The 15,640-nt window shown below is 44.7% G+C and overlaps 1 protein-coding gene across 1 annotated transcript in view; it reads left to right on the forward strand.

Moving 5' to 3' along the window:
* The first annotated feature begins 6,417 nt into the window (after positions 1 to 6,417).
* Positions 6,418 to 15,640, forward strand: part of LOC141110919 (sulfotransferase 2B1-like) — a 142,870-nt gene continuing 133,647 nt past the window's right edge. The window contains exon 1 of the mRNA XM_073602711.1: positions 6,418 to 6,554. The gene's annotated coding sequence lies outside the window, so the exon portion shown is untranslated. The remainder of the gene's footprint in view (positions 6,555 to 15,640) is intronic.

Genomic DNA, 15,640 nt, shown 5'->3' on the forward strand with positions numbered 1-15,640 from the left:
GTCTAATCTGCTTGCCATGTTTCTGTGAAAAAATAGTAATGTTTATTGTTTTTTCCTCAACAGTTTCCTTCAACGCCACAGGAATGGCAGACTGTGGCCTCCCACTTTGCCCAGCGGTGGGACTTTCCTAACTGCGGAGGGGCAATTGATGGGAAACACGTCCACATCGTCCCACCACCCAACTCGGGGTCGTACTATTATAATTACAAGGGGTTTAATAGTATAGTGATGTTGGCGGTGGTGTCGGCTAATTACGAGTTCTTGTATGTGGACGTGGGGAAGAATGGCCGGATGTCCGATGGTGGAGTGATCGCCCAGACGGAGTTCTACAGGCGTCTCCAGAATGGCAGCTTGGACTTGCCACCTCCAGAGGACAATGTTGAAGGTCTCCCATTTGTGTTCGTTGCTGATGAAGCATTTGCGCTGGGGGACCACCTGATGCGGCCATTCCCGATGAGGACCCTCACCCCGGAACAGAGGGTTTTTAATTACCGGCTGGCCAGAGCCCGAAGAGTGGTGGAGAACACATTTGGAATCCTGGCCAGCCGGTTCCGATTATTTCTGACACCCATCCATATGGCGGAGTATAAACTGAACCATATAATACTTGCCTGCTGTGTTCTCCATAATTTTTTAAGAAAACATTCAGCCAACTATGCTGGCTCAGTTGGGCCTGAGGCCGGAATCCCAAATCCATCAACACTGACGGCGCTTGAAAGTGGCCGTCCTGGTTTGCCCTCCCTGAGTGCCCGTGATGTCCGGTTACGCTACCTGGAGTTCTTTGCGGGTAGGGGGGCTATCAATATGCCAGACAATCTGTGAAACTTTTTTCAAATAAAAAACAACCAAAAGAAATTCTTTGTGGACATTTACTGCTTGTGTTTGTTTTAGCTGACCCTGACAGAAATGTGTTGAGTGCAGAAAATGTTGTGATTGGGTAACCTTATAAAAAACAGTGTTGGCTGGTACTTCCTAAATGCAAAAACACATTTCACTACAAGTGCACTTGCAACTGCACTGAACCTGCACTTGTAGTGCAAAGTGTATTTGCCCTTAGGAAATAACCCCCATTTTTGCATAAAACAGCAATCACATCACCCCAAAAGTGTTGTAGTGTTGAGACAATAATCCACACATTCTTGAGTAAGGCACTTTTTTATACCTGCACAATCACATGTGCATTTCTGAAAGGTTTTTAAAACAAACCAACATGTTTGTTGTATAACAATTTTTGCAGTAGCATTATCAAAAATCGAAATATCCATTTCAGATAAAACAGGCCTGTGTAAAACCAACAAGAAAGCCAAAAAACTTGAACTTACAAAGTTCACATTAGGTAAAACCTGAAGGCTATATCAGACATCAGTATTTAGGAACTGGGTTTGATATAGCGTTCAGATGGGGGGAAATCACCCCTGGAAAAGCCAAATTTGGAAGATGCACACCAATTTATGAATGTCAACATGTGCTATCTGCCATCAGTGGGGATCAAGGGACGTGTTTTGGGTGAGCAAGCCCTTCCTGAACGCGACTTTATAATTGAGGAAGGTGTTGCACCCCCAAAACGCGTCCATTGATCTCCCGTGATGGCAGATAGCACATGTTGGCACACTGTGTGCATCCTCCAAATTTGACTTTTCTAAACATTGAAAAAATTTTTGGAAGATTGGACCACAATAATAAAACAGGTGATTTTGTGGGGTTTAAATTCGCCCCAAAACATCAATGATGTTATTATTTTTTTTAATAACATCATTGATTTTTTGCTTGATGTTTTGCAGTTCGGCATTACACCCCATGATCTCCCCGATCAGGATCTGGGCACTTTCAGAAGTAAAGCTTTCTCTATCCCTCACATCACGATCACCTAAAAAGAGATAAAGAACAAAAAAAAAGGTCTCAAAAATCTGCCACCATCCATCTCTTTTACCTGAGACTGTGGTCGCAGACACTCACCTGTTGTGGTGCCAATCTCCACCACATCTTCTTCTTCCTCCTGCTCAGCATCTTGTGTTTGCGGTATTTCCCCTTCTTCCAGAGGTGGGGGGTCTGTGTTCTCCTGGGATGAGGGGTGTCCTTCGAGTCTTTTCTCCCCTATGTAAAACAAAAATGGTATACTTAGCACACAGATATTTGATGGCAGAACTAGAAATAGGAAACATTGCTTGGAAGTGGGGTACAATTGTCTATTTTAGCCGAGTTCCAAGATGTATATTTTTTAGTGTCCTTTGTCAACCTGCAATACTTTACCTGTTTGGTACAAGCTTCCCAGATGTAGCCCCCCCTATAGTATACACTGGAGCACCTGTGTGCCCCCCCTAATAAAAATGGTGTTCTTGTGTCCCACACTAGTGCTCCAGTGTCCAGATGTGAAAACAGCTGCTCAGTGTCCTCTCCTTACACACAATCTATTTGGCATTTCATTCTAGTAACAAACCCATCTACACAAACAAATATTTGGCATCCAAGTAGGCCCCAAAAAATGTGTGAAAATGCATATGGCCTAAACAATGGTGTTCTAGAGGCCGAAAGAAAAATGTTTGATACGAACGAATAATGGGCCCATGAACATTAAAGTTGCCCTTTTAAACGTTACAATTAATAAAAGCATATGGAGCAGAACGAACGGAATAAAGACAGAAAGAATAGGAACACAGCACAACTACTTACTTTTTTGCAGCACTCTCCGGATCTTTCGGTACTGCTCTGGCTCTCTCAACTTCAGGTCCGACCACCGCTTCCTGAGCTGATCTTTTGATCTTCATCCCCCGAAATTCCTCTCAAGACTCCTGACCACTTTCGCCATGATCTTGGCCTTTCGGATGTTCGGGTTGGGGTAAGGCCCATATTTTCCGTCATAGTCGGACTTCTTCATGATGTCGACCATCTCCAACATCTCCCCAAACAACATATTTGTGGCCTTAAAACGTCTCCTTCTGGATCGGGACGTGCCTGGATCCGGCCTTTCCTCCTCCTCCTCCTCGTTGCTAGAATTAGCACGCACCTGCTGTAACTCCGCCATGTGCTCTTCACCCACTGCGCCGAACGAAAAGGGGCGGGGAATAGACTAGAAAGAACGTCAGGGGTGGGCGGAGTTACACGCATGCGCAGTGTGTATAAAGCGTAACACGCGTGCGTATTACGTACGATCTGTGAGCGGAGGAAGGAGCATTGGACGCGCCGATCGTAAGAACGAAGGTAAGAGACAAACTTGTGCCTATACTGCTTCTAGATTGAGGCCTATATTGTAACAAGATTAGGAGAGTTTTGTCTGACATTAGGCTTTGTCTTGTGTTGTGTCTTGCAGTGAACATGGATATCTTAATGAAAGACAATGACTTCATGTCAGTATTCGTAGAGATGCTAAGTGAGCTGCCCTGTCTGTGGGAGATTACCCACCCCCATTTCAAGAACCAAGCAAAGAGGAAGGCAACACTGGAGCAATTGTGTGAAATTGTGAAGCAGGTGATCCCCACGGTAGACATCACTTATTTAAAGATTTTCATTGGTGGCCTGAGGAGCACATATCTGAGGGAGCGCAAGAAAGTCCTGGATTCACAGAGACCCGGAGCAGCAGATGACATCTATGTCCCCAGGATGTTGTACTACGACAGGCTGCACTTTCTGGCAGGCCAGACTGAACCCAGGCCATCCCTCTCCAGTCTTCCTTCCACGCTTCCTTCCCCCCCGGCTGAGGCTTCTGACGCCCAATCTGGGCCTTCCAGGTCACATGTGGAGGAGCCCAGATTGAGCCAGGTATACCATGCCTCTAAATATTTCTGCTTGTCCAATCAATGATGTTAACTAGATGTTAGTTGGGAGTACTAATTTAGGATTGTGATTGATGATGCAAAACATTACAACCATGTCCCTTTTTCATACACAGGGAAGTCTCAGCCAGGAGGTGGCCGGGCCGAGCCGGCTGGCTGATATCAAGGTCCCTCCACCCCCCCTGAAAAGAGAAAGTGGCAGTAGGAGGAGTACCCTAGAGGAGGCTGCTATAGCATTCTTTTGGAGGGCTACAGAGGTCCTGGGAACACCACACACCATGGATCATAGCCTATAAAATGCAGAGGATGGAGGAGGGCCAAAAAGTCTTGTGTGAGGCCCTCATATCGGAGGCTCTGGAGAAAGGTATGAGGGGCCAAATTACACCTCACACACATCTTGGGGATGGTCCTCCTCCTCCTCCTGCAGGTCCTCCTCCTCTTCCTCCCTCTCCTCCAGGTCCTCCCAGTCCTCCTCCAGGTCCCCCCAGTCCTCCTCCTCCTCCAGGTCCTACTCCTCCTCCTGCCACATCTCCAACTGCACAGCCACAGCCCGGAAGGAAGCGTGGAAGGAAGACCAGACAGTGATTGCCCTGGGTTCAGTCTGGTCGGCCAAAAAATGCAGCCTCTTGTGGTACCACAGCCTGGGGACACAGATGTCATCTGCTGCTATCCGGATCTCTGCGAATTCTGGACCAGACTGGCCTCCCTTACGTATGGACTCCTCAGGCCACCAATTTTGATGTTGAAGAATTGATGTCTGCTGTGGGGGTCCCAGGCTTCGTTAATTTCTCCTGTTGATTCAGTGTTGCCTTCCTCTTTGTTTGGTTCTGATCCCTTAATAAAGGATTTTTGTTTTGAATTATACTCTCCTATGTGTTTTACTTCAAAAAGGACAGTTGGTTTGTGAGGATTCAGGTACATTTCAAATATACAATGTGAAATGAACAAGGGACACCAACACCAAACAATCTCCTTGAGATTAAATAATAAAAGATATCAATGGTGTTGGGGTAACTTGACACACAAAACACACACAAAAATATTCGGGAGTAAAAATAAAAATAACATTGAACAAAGATCAGCCTTGGCAAAAATCCAAACATTAAAGAAAAAAAAAGGCTGAAAATCCAAAAAATAAAAAAAATATAAAACTGTCAGATGTGACAACTAATAACAATATATTCATGGAATCCCACTAAAAAAACACAAATAAAAGTTTGTGAGAAGTGTGTGTGAATATGAGCAGCAAAACGACTTAATTCTTGTCACATTATAAAGAAGAACAGAGTGCGCTGTATTAAACCATTTTGAACATTGCAGCGTGACGAAAGTGCTGTATCCATTGCGAACGCTAAGTTTACCAGAAGGAGCTGTCCCGTGTCGGAATTTCTTCTGAGCATGCGTGGCACTTTGTGCGTCGGAACAGGTCACACACGGTCGGAATTGACGCGATTGGATTTTGTTGTCGGAAAATTTTATCTCCTGCTCTCCAACTTTGTGTGTCGGAAAATCCGATGGAAAATGTCCGATGGCGTCCACACACGGTCGGAATTTCCGACAACACGCTCCGATCGGACATTGTCCATCGGAAAATCCGACCGTGTGTACGGGGCATAACACTCCATCATTCAGTTCAACCACCCGACAACTCCTCCCACAGCAGGCTGACCATGGGTATATATAGGAGGCCTGCCCCCTGCCAATCCTAGTTGGGGATTGGTCAGGGCTCCCACATGCACCAAATGTCACTCCAGCTCTCCCCATGTCTCTCTCTCACTCCCCTGCCCCCAGATCAAAACAAACCGGTCTAGCTCACAGCTAGGCCTGCCTAAATTTAGCTGCACTGGCAGTATACACAAAAACCACTACACTAGCACCTACCTAAAAGTAAAGGGTGCTACACAATGCTCCTTCCTCTCTCCAGTCTTCACTCCCCTGCAGTGCTGCGCTGAAACTGAGCTGTGCCAGCTCTCTATCGCTTCCTGCAAGCTGGAGGGAGGAGAACACCCAGGCCTCTCTCCAGCTATTTTAGGAAGCCACAGTCCACTCTAAATTATGTGTCTAGTTTTAAAGCGGACTGAAAAACAGACACATGATTCAAACCCCTACTGAATATCCCCCTCCGAGTTGAAAAGTTACATAGAGGTAAGGCTTTCCGGAGATAGCAAAACATGGCATATTAAAATCAATTCAAAACAGGAAGAAATTTATAAGTGTAGTCGGCTCTTCTCGGCGCCGCTCACAGTCATGCCCAGTCCCGCCCTATGATGGACATAACACAGGTCCAATGGCGGGACTAGGCGCGACTGTGAGCGGCGCTGAGAAAAGCCGAGTACACTCGGCTATGTGTATCTGGGCTCCGCCCAGTCTCTGCAAGCTCCGCGGCACCATATTTAAATCTACACGCTATGTGTATGTCGGCGGCGATCACGGCGATCGCTCCCATCGATCACAATTAGCGGGGATCGGCGTATAACACGCACCCACGATTTTCCTCTGATTTTAAGGGGAAAAAAGTGCGTTTTATACGCCGATAAATACAGTATCTTCTCTAAACGTGCATATCCACTTGGATTGAACTGAATCCACATTCCTTCTCTGCAACTAATAGTTCCATGACAATTGCATGTTGGACTTTAGCTGCTATATAAAAAAGGAGTAAAGAAGCAGCACAGCTCAGATTGCAGAGGCTTGCTACAAAGTACAAGATCCTGGCACAGTAGCAGAATACAACTTTAACAAACAAAGCTCTTTTATCCATAACTGGTGACCGGAGTACAGAAGGTAATCTCTCCTAATTTATTCTCCTTTACCTTTAGATGGGGATGTATGTTTTTTTTTAATTTGAAGGATAACATATTAAAGAAATGTATATGCTATTTTAGAATAAAATTATTTTGAATGAATAAAGGAAAATGCAACCCCCAAACATCACGTTTTCGAGTAATTGGCACTGAATATTTTCCCTGAAGTGACTTTAATCTTGCAAGGTTTATCCAGCTTGAACCCTGCAGTGAGGGAGGCAGCGATCACCTCCAGATTACTGCACCTCTTTTTGCAGGGGTACTTTAACCACCTCAATACTGAGCACTTTCACCCCCTTCCTTCCCAGACCAATTTTCAGCTTTCAGTGCTCTCTCACTTTGAATGACAATTACTCAGTCATGCTACACTGTACCCAAATGAAATTTTTATCATTTTGTTCACACAAATAGAGCTTTCTTTTGGTGGTATTTATTCACCACTTCATTTTTTATTTTTTGTGATATGAGCAAAAAAAGAGCGAATATTTTGAAAAAAAACAAAATTTTCTACTTTATCTTTTAAAAGAAACCAAAAAAATTAAATTTTGTCGAAAATTTAGGCAAAAATGTATTCTACCACATGTCTTTGGTAAAAAAAATCCTGATAATTGTATGATCATTGGTTTGTGTGAAAGTTATAGAGTCTACAAGCCATGCTACGCATTATTGAAAATGTATCAATCCTAATGCACTGATGGCCTAATGCACTGATCTCATTTCTTGAGGCCCTAAAATGTCAGGACAGTACAATAACCCCCCAAAAGACCCCTTTTTGGAAAGAAGACAGTCTGAGGTATTTAGTAAGAGGCATAGTGAATTTTTTGAAGTTGAATTTTTTTCCCCACAATGCTTTGGAAAATTAAGAAATATAGATTTTTTTTTCTTCACTAAATTGTCATATTTACAAGTTATTTCTCACACACGGTGCAGGCATAATTGCAATTACACCCCAAATATATGAGGCATACTGAGTCTTTTGAACATGTCATTTCTTTCCACAAGTTTTTGGAAAATGTGGAAAGAAAATGAAAACCTATTTTTTTCTCACAAAGTTGTCAATTTAGAAGATCTTTCTAACACATAGCATGTACATAGCCAAAATGACACCCCAAAATACATTCTGCTATTCGTCCTGAGTATGGCGATACCCCATGTGTGAGACTTTTCCACAGCCTGGCCACATACAGAGGCCCAACATCCATATAGCACCATCAGGCGTTCTAAAGGCATAAATTACACATTTCATTTCCTGAGTACCTATCACATTTTTGAAGGCCCTGGAGCACCAGGACAATGGAATTACCCACAAAATGACCCCACTTTGGAAAGAAAACAACCCAATGTATATTCTATGAGGCATAATGAGTCTTTTGAACATGTCATTTCTTTCCACAAGTTTTTGAAAAATGTGGAAAGAAAATGAAAACCTATTATTTTCTCACAAAGTTGTCAATTTAGAAGATCTTTCTTACACATAGCATGTACATAGCCAAAATGACACCCCAAAATACATTCTGCTACTCGTCCTGAGTATGGCGATACCCCATGTGTGAGACTTTTCCACTACCTGGCCACATACAGAGGCCCAACATGCAAGTAGCACCTCCAGGCTTCTAACACATAGCATGTACACACCAAGAATTACACCCCAAAATACATTCTGCCGAGCAAAAGGTAAAAAAAAAAGCTCTCCTGTGGTTTTAGCAGGCAGAAATACCGTTCCAGAGCAGCCAAAGCATTTGTCCAGACAGCCAAAGGAAATGTCCAGGAATTGTCCAGGCAGCAGACAGATATGGAAAAGTATGAACATGGTTCAGTACAGTCCAAGGTTTAGCAGGCAGTTCAGGTAACAGGCATAGGCATGGTCAGTCCAGGTGGCAGGCAAAGGCATGGCAAGGTCATGTGGCAGGTAAAAGCATGGCAAGGTCATGTGGCAGGCAAAGGCATGGCCAGTTCAGGTGGCAGCAGGCAGCACTTTGTACATTGAGCCTTGGTCAGGTAAGACCTGAGGACAGGGGTAGAGGCTTCTTCCCACCCAAATCTCTACGAAGCCTCCGAGTCTCCAGACCCTAATCCGAGAAAACTAAAAACCCGGAGAAAAATGTTTTCTCCACTCGGAAAACCTTTTCTGGAGCCCCTCACATATGTGAGACCCCTGGGCTGTACAGTGGCAGGGCAAATGATCAGTTCAGGAGGCAGGCAAAAATCATGGTCATTTAACAGTCCAGGTCAATTCACGTTGAAGGCAGAAAGATGTTTGACAGAGGCATAGTCGTTAACAGTCCGGGTCAATTTACGTTGAAGGCAGAAACATGTTTGGCAGAGGCATAGTCGTTAACAGTCCGGGTCATTCACAGAAATGGCAGATAGTGGAAAAAAATCATCTTCACTGTACTAGTAGTGTAGTGAAGTATGATAGCTCCGATAGCACGTTCCAATACAGAGGCCTGGCTGGGAGGGACATTTGGGACAGTAGTATCGGGTGTCACGGCGAATTCCTCTACTTGCACATACACGACATTTTTTTGGGGGTTTGCGACCTGTTTGGGTAAGAGGGAGGATTTCGGGAAAGTGCCTTTCATGGAGTCTGGCTAACGAATCGGAGCGAATTAGTTGAGGGGCTTGGCCTTGGGGATAGAGAAGGGCTGTGACAACGTCTTCTTGGAATTTTAGATAGGGTAGGGAACTTTGGGTGCACTTAGAAAAAATGATATAGGAATTAAATAGGGCAAGTTGCATCAAATAAATAGCGACTTTCTTGTACCAAAATAGTGATCTCCTGGTGGCCAAGTAGGGCTGCATCATCTGGTCGTTCATATCCACCCCCCCATGTATAGGTTGTACTCATGCACACATTTTGGCTTCTGTATGGGGCCTCCTCTTCTCTGAAGTTCCACCAAGGTGTCGTCATGTATTGTTGAAAGGATGTAGACATCTCTTTTTTTATCTCTCCACTTCACCGCTAGTACTTCTTCAGTTCGCATACTGGCCATTTCAGCCTGCTTCAATTTCTTGGCGACCAATCTTTGTGGGAAGCCTTTGCGGTTGGTCCGTGCTGTCCCACAGGCCACAGTGTTCTTTAGGTACAAATGGCGGAAAAGTGGGAGACTAGTGTAGAAATTGTCTACGTAAAGGTGGTAACCTTTCCCAAGTAATGGTTGGATCAGCTGCCAGACAATTTTGCCACTTGTTCCCATGTAGGTAGGGCATCCAGGGGGGTTTAGCTGTCTGTCTTTTCCCTCATAAATGATAAAATCATATGTGTAACCCGTGGCCCTGTCACACACCTTATAAAATTTTACCCCACGTCTGGCTCTTTTACTGGGGAGGTATTGTTTTATTCCCAGTCTTCCGGTGAAGTGCACCAGGGATTCATCCACACATATGTTTCTATCAGGGGTAAACATCTCCTTGAAGCTGGCGCAAAAAAAATTGATTAGGGGCCGAATTTTGAATAACATCGTAACTGGGATGATTTCGAGGGAGTCATTAGGCATTGTTATTGAAGTGTAAAAATCTCATGATCATCTCATAACGGGTTCTGGGCATCAATGACGAATAGATCGGCATGTGGTGGATAGGTTGGGTAGACCAGTAGGAATGGAGTTCATTTTTTTTTCGTCAGCCCCATGTTGAGGGTTAGGCCAAGGAAAATTTTAAATTCTTCTACGGTGAGGGGTTTCCAAACAAAAGGACGGGCATATGAGGAACTGGGATTGTTGGCTATATGTTGGCTCCACAATGTAGGTTAGGAGATCATTGGTAAAAAATAAATGAAAATAATAAAGTGGGGTTACATTTTCCGTCTGCATCTGAGGGCCTGGCTGGGCTGTGAAAAGGGGTATTACAGGTTCTATCGGGCAGCCATGTTGGATACAGTAGAACATCTGGGAGGCTAGTATGGGCACTGCCTCGTTGATGGGATCCGTTGCTAGCATCTGGCCTATCTTCTAGGAAGGTTGCAGAACTGCTGGTGGATGCCTGCCTATCCCGGAGTGCTGCACTGCTGGTGGATGCCTGCTGGTGGATGCCCTGGAGTGCTGCGCTACTGGTGGATGCCTGCATATCATCCTGGAGTGCTGGGCTGCTGGTGGATGCCTGCATATCATCCTGGAGTGCTGCGCTGCTGGTGGATGCCTGCTGGTGGATGCCCTGGAGTGCTGCGCTGCTGGTGAATGCCTCCTCCTGCTCATTTCTCCTGATTCTCCTTGTTAGGATTCTATCTTCCTCTGTTTCCAACTCAGAGCCACTGCTTTCCACTGGCTCATAGTCGCTATCCGAGTCTGACGGAGAAAATTCCCCGCTACTCTCGTCCGACATACTCTGGAGTATTTGGAGAGCCTCCTCTGCGCTGTAAGACCTTTTTGTCATGTTGGCGGGCAGATGTGTCAGATGGCAGGTGGCAGATGTGCCAGATGGTGGGCAGCTGTGCCAGATGGTGGGTGGCTAGATGTGCCTGATGTTGGCAGGCAGATGTGCCTGATCGTGGGCAGATGGCGGGTGGCAGATGTGCCTGATGGCGGGCGGGCAGATGTGCCTGATGATGGTGGGCGGCTGATGTGTCAGCTGTTGATGGGCTGATGTGCCAGCTGATGGCGGGCTGATGTGTCAGCTGATGACGGGCTGATGTGTCCGATGGCGGGCAGCAGATGTGCCTGATGACGGGCGGGCAGATGTGCCTGATGACTGGCGGACAGATGTGCCTGATGACTGGCGGGCAGATGTGCCTGATGACTGGCGGGCAGATGTGCCTGATGACCGGCGGGCAGATGTGCCTGATGACTGGCGGGCAGATGTGCCTAAAGATTGAGGGGCTGATGTGCCCGCTGTTGGCGGACAGATGTGCCCGCTGATGGCGGACAGATGTGCCAGTTGTTGACGGGCAGATGTTCACTGACAGGTGTTTTCACTGTTTTGGGGACACTGTGTTTTGGGGACACTAGCTTGGTGATCAGTGGGTAAACAGCAGACAAACAGCTTTATTACTCACTGATCTCCTGGCTGCAGCACAGATCTCTCTTCCTCTCCTCACTGACAGGCTCTGTGTGAGGAGAGGAAGAGATGAGAGCAGTTACTACGCTCTCTATTTACATTACATGACGACTGTGATTGGACACAGTCGTCATGTGATCAGGAGGGCCAATCACAGGGCCCTCCTGTGTTGTGCTGTCTCTGAGGGACACAGGCAGGTCGGGATCGCTCCGCTGCGCGGGCACGTGGCGGCGCGATCTCCTGTCAACTGCCACCCCCTCCCTCTTGTTTACTATACGATGGCTGTGATTACACACAGCCATCGTGCGGATCAGGAGGGCAAATCACATTGCCCTCCTGCCGCTCTGAGATGCGGCGTGTCCGAGTGACACGCGCGCATCGGGATCGCGCGGCCACGCGGGAGCGCGCCCGCGTGATCCCGCTCTTTCTGAAGGACGTTCGGGAACGTCCAGTCAGAAGGAGGGAGCTCCCACCCGGCCGTATATGTGCAGTGGCCGGGTGGGAAGTGGTTAATTAATATCCAAGGAGGGGTGGACGTCTTTTGGTGGAAGTGATGATTGATTGATTCTTTTATTTTGGGTGGAGTGTAAACGCTTTACTGGAAGTTTTAATATTGTTTGTGTTTGGCTGGGGCAGTGAACCTTGTCTATACAGTATATCCTATTTATCAAGTGATTGGGGCAGAAAGGGAGGAAATGCTACATTTTCCATGAATAGAGGGTAAATTTTACAATGGGGAGAGTTGTTCTGGTGATAACAAAGAGGGTTTCCTGCTCACTTTCAATAGATTTTGCCTCAGAGGTTGTAATGCAGTATTTCCTACGCATTACTATTGCTTATTTTGCACCATAGATGACTTTTGCTGCTCTGAAGAATAATGGGTCCCAACAAAATGTAAACTAATGGGACTTTAACCAGTTGACCTCAGGAAAAACAACCCCCCCCTTCATGACCAGGCCATTTTTCATGATACGGCACTGCATTCCTTTAACTGACCATTGCATGGTCATGCAACGCTGTACCCAAATAAAATGTATGTCCTTTTATCCCACAAATAGAGATTTATTTTTATAGTATTTGATCACTACTGCGTTTTTTATTTTTCGCACTATAAACAAAAAAAGACAGACAATTTTGAAAAAAAAAAACAATATTTTTTACTTTCTGCTATAAAACATATCTAATTAAAAAAAACAAAAATGAAATTTCTTAATAAATTTAGGCCAATATGTATTCTGCTACATATTTTTCGTAAAAAAAAAAAAATCCCAATAAACGTATATCAATTGGTTTGCGCAAAAGTTATAGCATCTACAAACTATGGTATATATACTGGAATTTTTATATTATTTTTTTTTATTTTATACTAGTAGTGGTAGTAGTAGTACTGTGATATTGCAGCGGACAATCGGACACTAACTGACACTTTTGACACTTTGTGGGAACCAGTGTCACTTAAAAGAGCGAACAAAAATCCCTGGATGGCTTAACTCCAATGTAAAAATGCATATAAAAGCAAAGGAAAAGGCCTTCAAAAAATACAAGGCTGAGGGATCATCATCAGCATTCAGATTTTACAAAGAATGCAACAAATGTAAGGGTGCAATTAGAGCGGCTAAGAACGCGAAAGACACATAGCGGAGGAAAGCAAAATTTTATATAAACAGTAAAAAAGGGAGGACAGACCATATTGGCCCTTAAAGAATGAGGAAGGAAATCTGGTTACAAAGGATGGGGAGATGGCAAAGGTATTAAATTTATTCTTCTCCTCAGTCTTCACGAGGGAATGGGGGGGCTTCAGTAACCAAAACTGCAGTGTTTATCCTCGTGACACATCACAGTTAGCCTAACATCAATAGTATGATAAGGGACTATATACAAGATTTTAGTAAAGAAAACCGTAGGGATGAGCCGAACACCCTCTGGTTCGGTTTGCAGCAGAACATGCGAACAGGCAAAACATTTGGCAGAACACACAAACACCATTAAAGTCTATGGGACAACAAACATGAATAATCAAAAGTGCTAATTTTAAAGACGTGTATTCCTCTTAATATTCAAAGGGCCTGAAAAAGGATTGGGGGGGACCCCATGCCGTTTTTTTTAATGAGTTTTATCTATATTGCCAAGACCCGACAATTCATTACAGCCGCGAGCAGTTTTCAATGACAATTTTTCCTTTAGAAATGTCATTTTGCTGTGGTACTGTTCTAAACACGGGAAAAATGCACCACTTTGCAGGCATACTATAGACACCCCTCAGGCATGATATTTAAAGGTATATTTAATTTTTATTGTTTCACTTTAAGCATTAAAAAAATCACTGCTCCCGAAAAAAATGGCTGTTTTTTTAAAAAAAAAATTTGCATTGATACATGTCCCCTGGGGCAGGACCCGGGTCCCCAAACACTTTTTATGACAATAACTTGCATATAAGCCTTTAAAATTAGCACTTTTGATTTTTCATGTTAGTGTCCCATAGACTTTAATGGTGTGCCAGCAGCTATCAAATTTGCCGCGAACACTGCATATTGTTCGCTGTTCGGAGAACAGGCGAACACCCAATGTTCGAGTCGAACTTATGCTCGACTTGATCATCGGGCTCATCCCTAGAAAATTATATCATTAGCAGTAATCAGCATGGATTCATGAAGAATCGTTCTTGCCAAACCAATCTATTAACCTTCTATGAGGAGGTGAGCTGCCATCTAGATAAAGGAAGGCCCGTAGACGTGGTGTATCTGGATTTTGCAAAAGCATTTGACACAGTTCCCCATTAATGTGTACTGTACAAAGTAAGGTCCATTGGCATGGACCATAGGGTGAGTACATGGATTGAAAACTGGCTATAAGGGCGAGTTCAGAGGGTAGTGATAAATGGGAAGTACTCGGAATGGTCAGGGGTGGAAAGTGGGGTCCCCCAGGGTTCTGTGCTGGGACCAATTCTATTTAATTTGTTCATAAACGACCTGGAAGATGGGTCAAACAGTTCAGTCTCTGTATTTGTGGACAATACTAAGCTATGCAAGGCAATAACTTCTCCGCAGGATGTGGAAACCTTGCAAGAAGATCTGAACAAATTAATGGGGTGGGCAACTACATGGCAAATGAGGTTTAATGTGGAAAAATGTAAAATAATGCATTTGGGTGGCAAAAATATGAATGCAATCTACTCACTGGGGGGGGGGGGGGGGGACCTCTGGGGGAATCAAGGATGGACCTGGGGGTCCTAGTAGATTATAGGCTCCGCAATAGCATGCAATGCCAAGCTGCTGCTAACAAAGCAAACAGAATATTGGTATGCATTAAAAAGGGGATTAACTCAAGAGATAAAACGATAATTCTCCCACTTTACAAGACTCTGGTCCGGCCTCACCTGGAGTATGCTGTCCAGTTCTGGGCTCTGGGCAGGAAGGATGTACTGGAAATGGAGCGAATACAAAGAAGGGCAACAAAGCTAATAAAGGGTCTGGAGGATATTAGTTATGAAGAAAGGTTACGAGCACTGAACTTATTCTCTCTGGAGAAGAAACGCTTGAGAGGGGATATGATTTCAATTTACAAATACCACACTGGTGACCCCACAATAGGGATAAAACTTTTCTGAGGAAGGGAGTTTAATAAGACACGTAGCCATTCATTAAAATGAGAAGAAATGAGGTTTAACCTTAAACTGCATAGAGGGTTCTTTACTGTAAGAGCGGCAAGGATGTGGAATTCCCTTCCACAGATGGTGGTTTCAGTGGGGAACATAGATAGTTTCAAAAAACGATTTGATAAGCACCTGAACGACCACAACATACAGGGATATACAAAGTATATCAACCTCAACCTCACCTACTATGTAACTATGTATTGTATTGATCAGTGCTAAAAATATGCCACTGGGCCATTCACAAAAGCACAGCGCACATGTGCAGTAGGGAACTGGTTGTGAAGCCACAAGTCTTCACTGCCGGTTTCCCCTACAAGGAATGGCAGGGGGTAGCAAATGAGAGCCAAATGAAAATTTGGCTGGGGTGCCGACATTGCGGGATCCCTGGACAGGTAAGTGTCCTAATAATAAAAATCAGC

Source organism: Aquarana catesbeiana, linkage group LG10, assembly GCF_042186555.1.
Source record: "Aquarana catesbeiana isolate 2022-GZ linkage group LG10, ASM4218655v1, whole genome shotgun sequence".
Taxonomy (NCBI): Eukaryota; Metazoa; Chordata; class Amphibia; order Anura; family Ranidae; genus Aquarana; species Aquarana catesbeiana.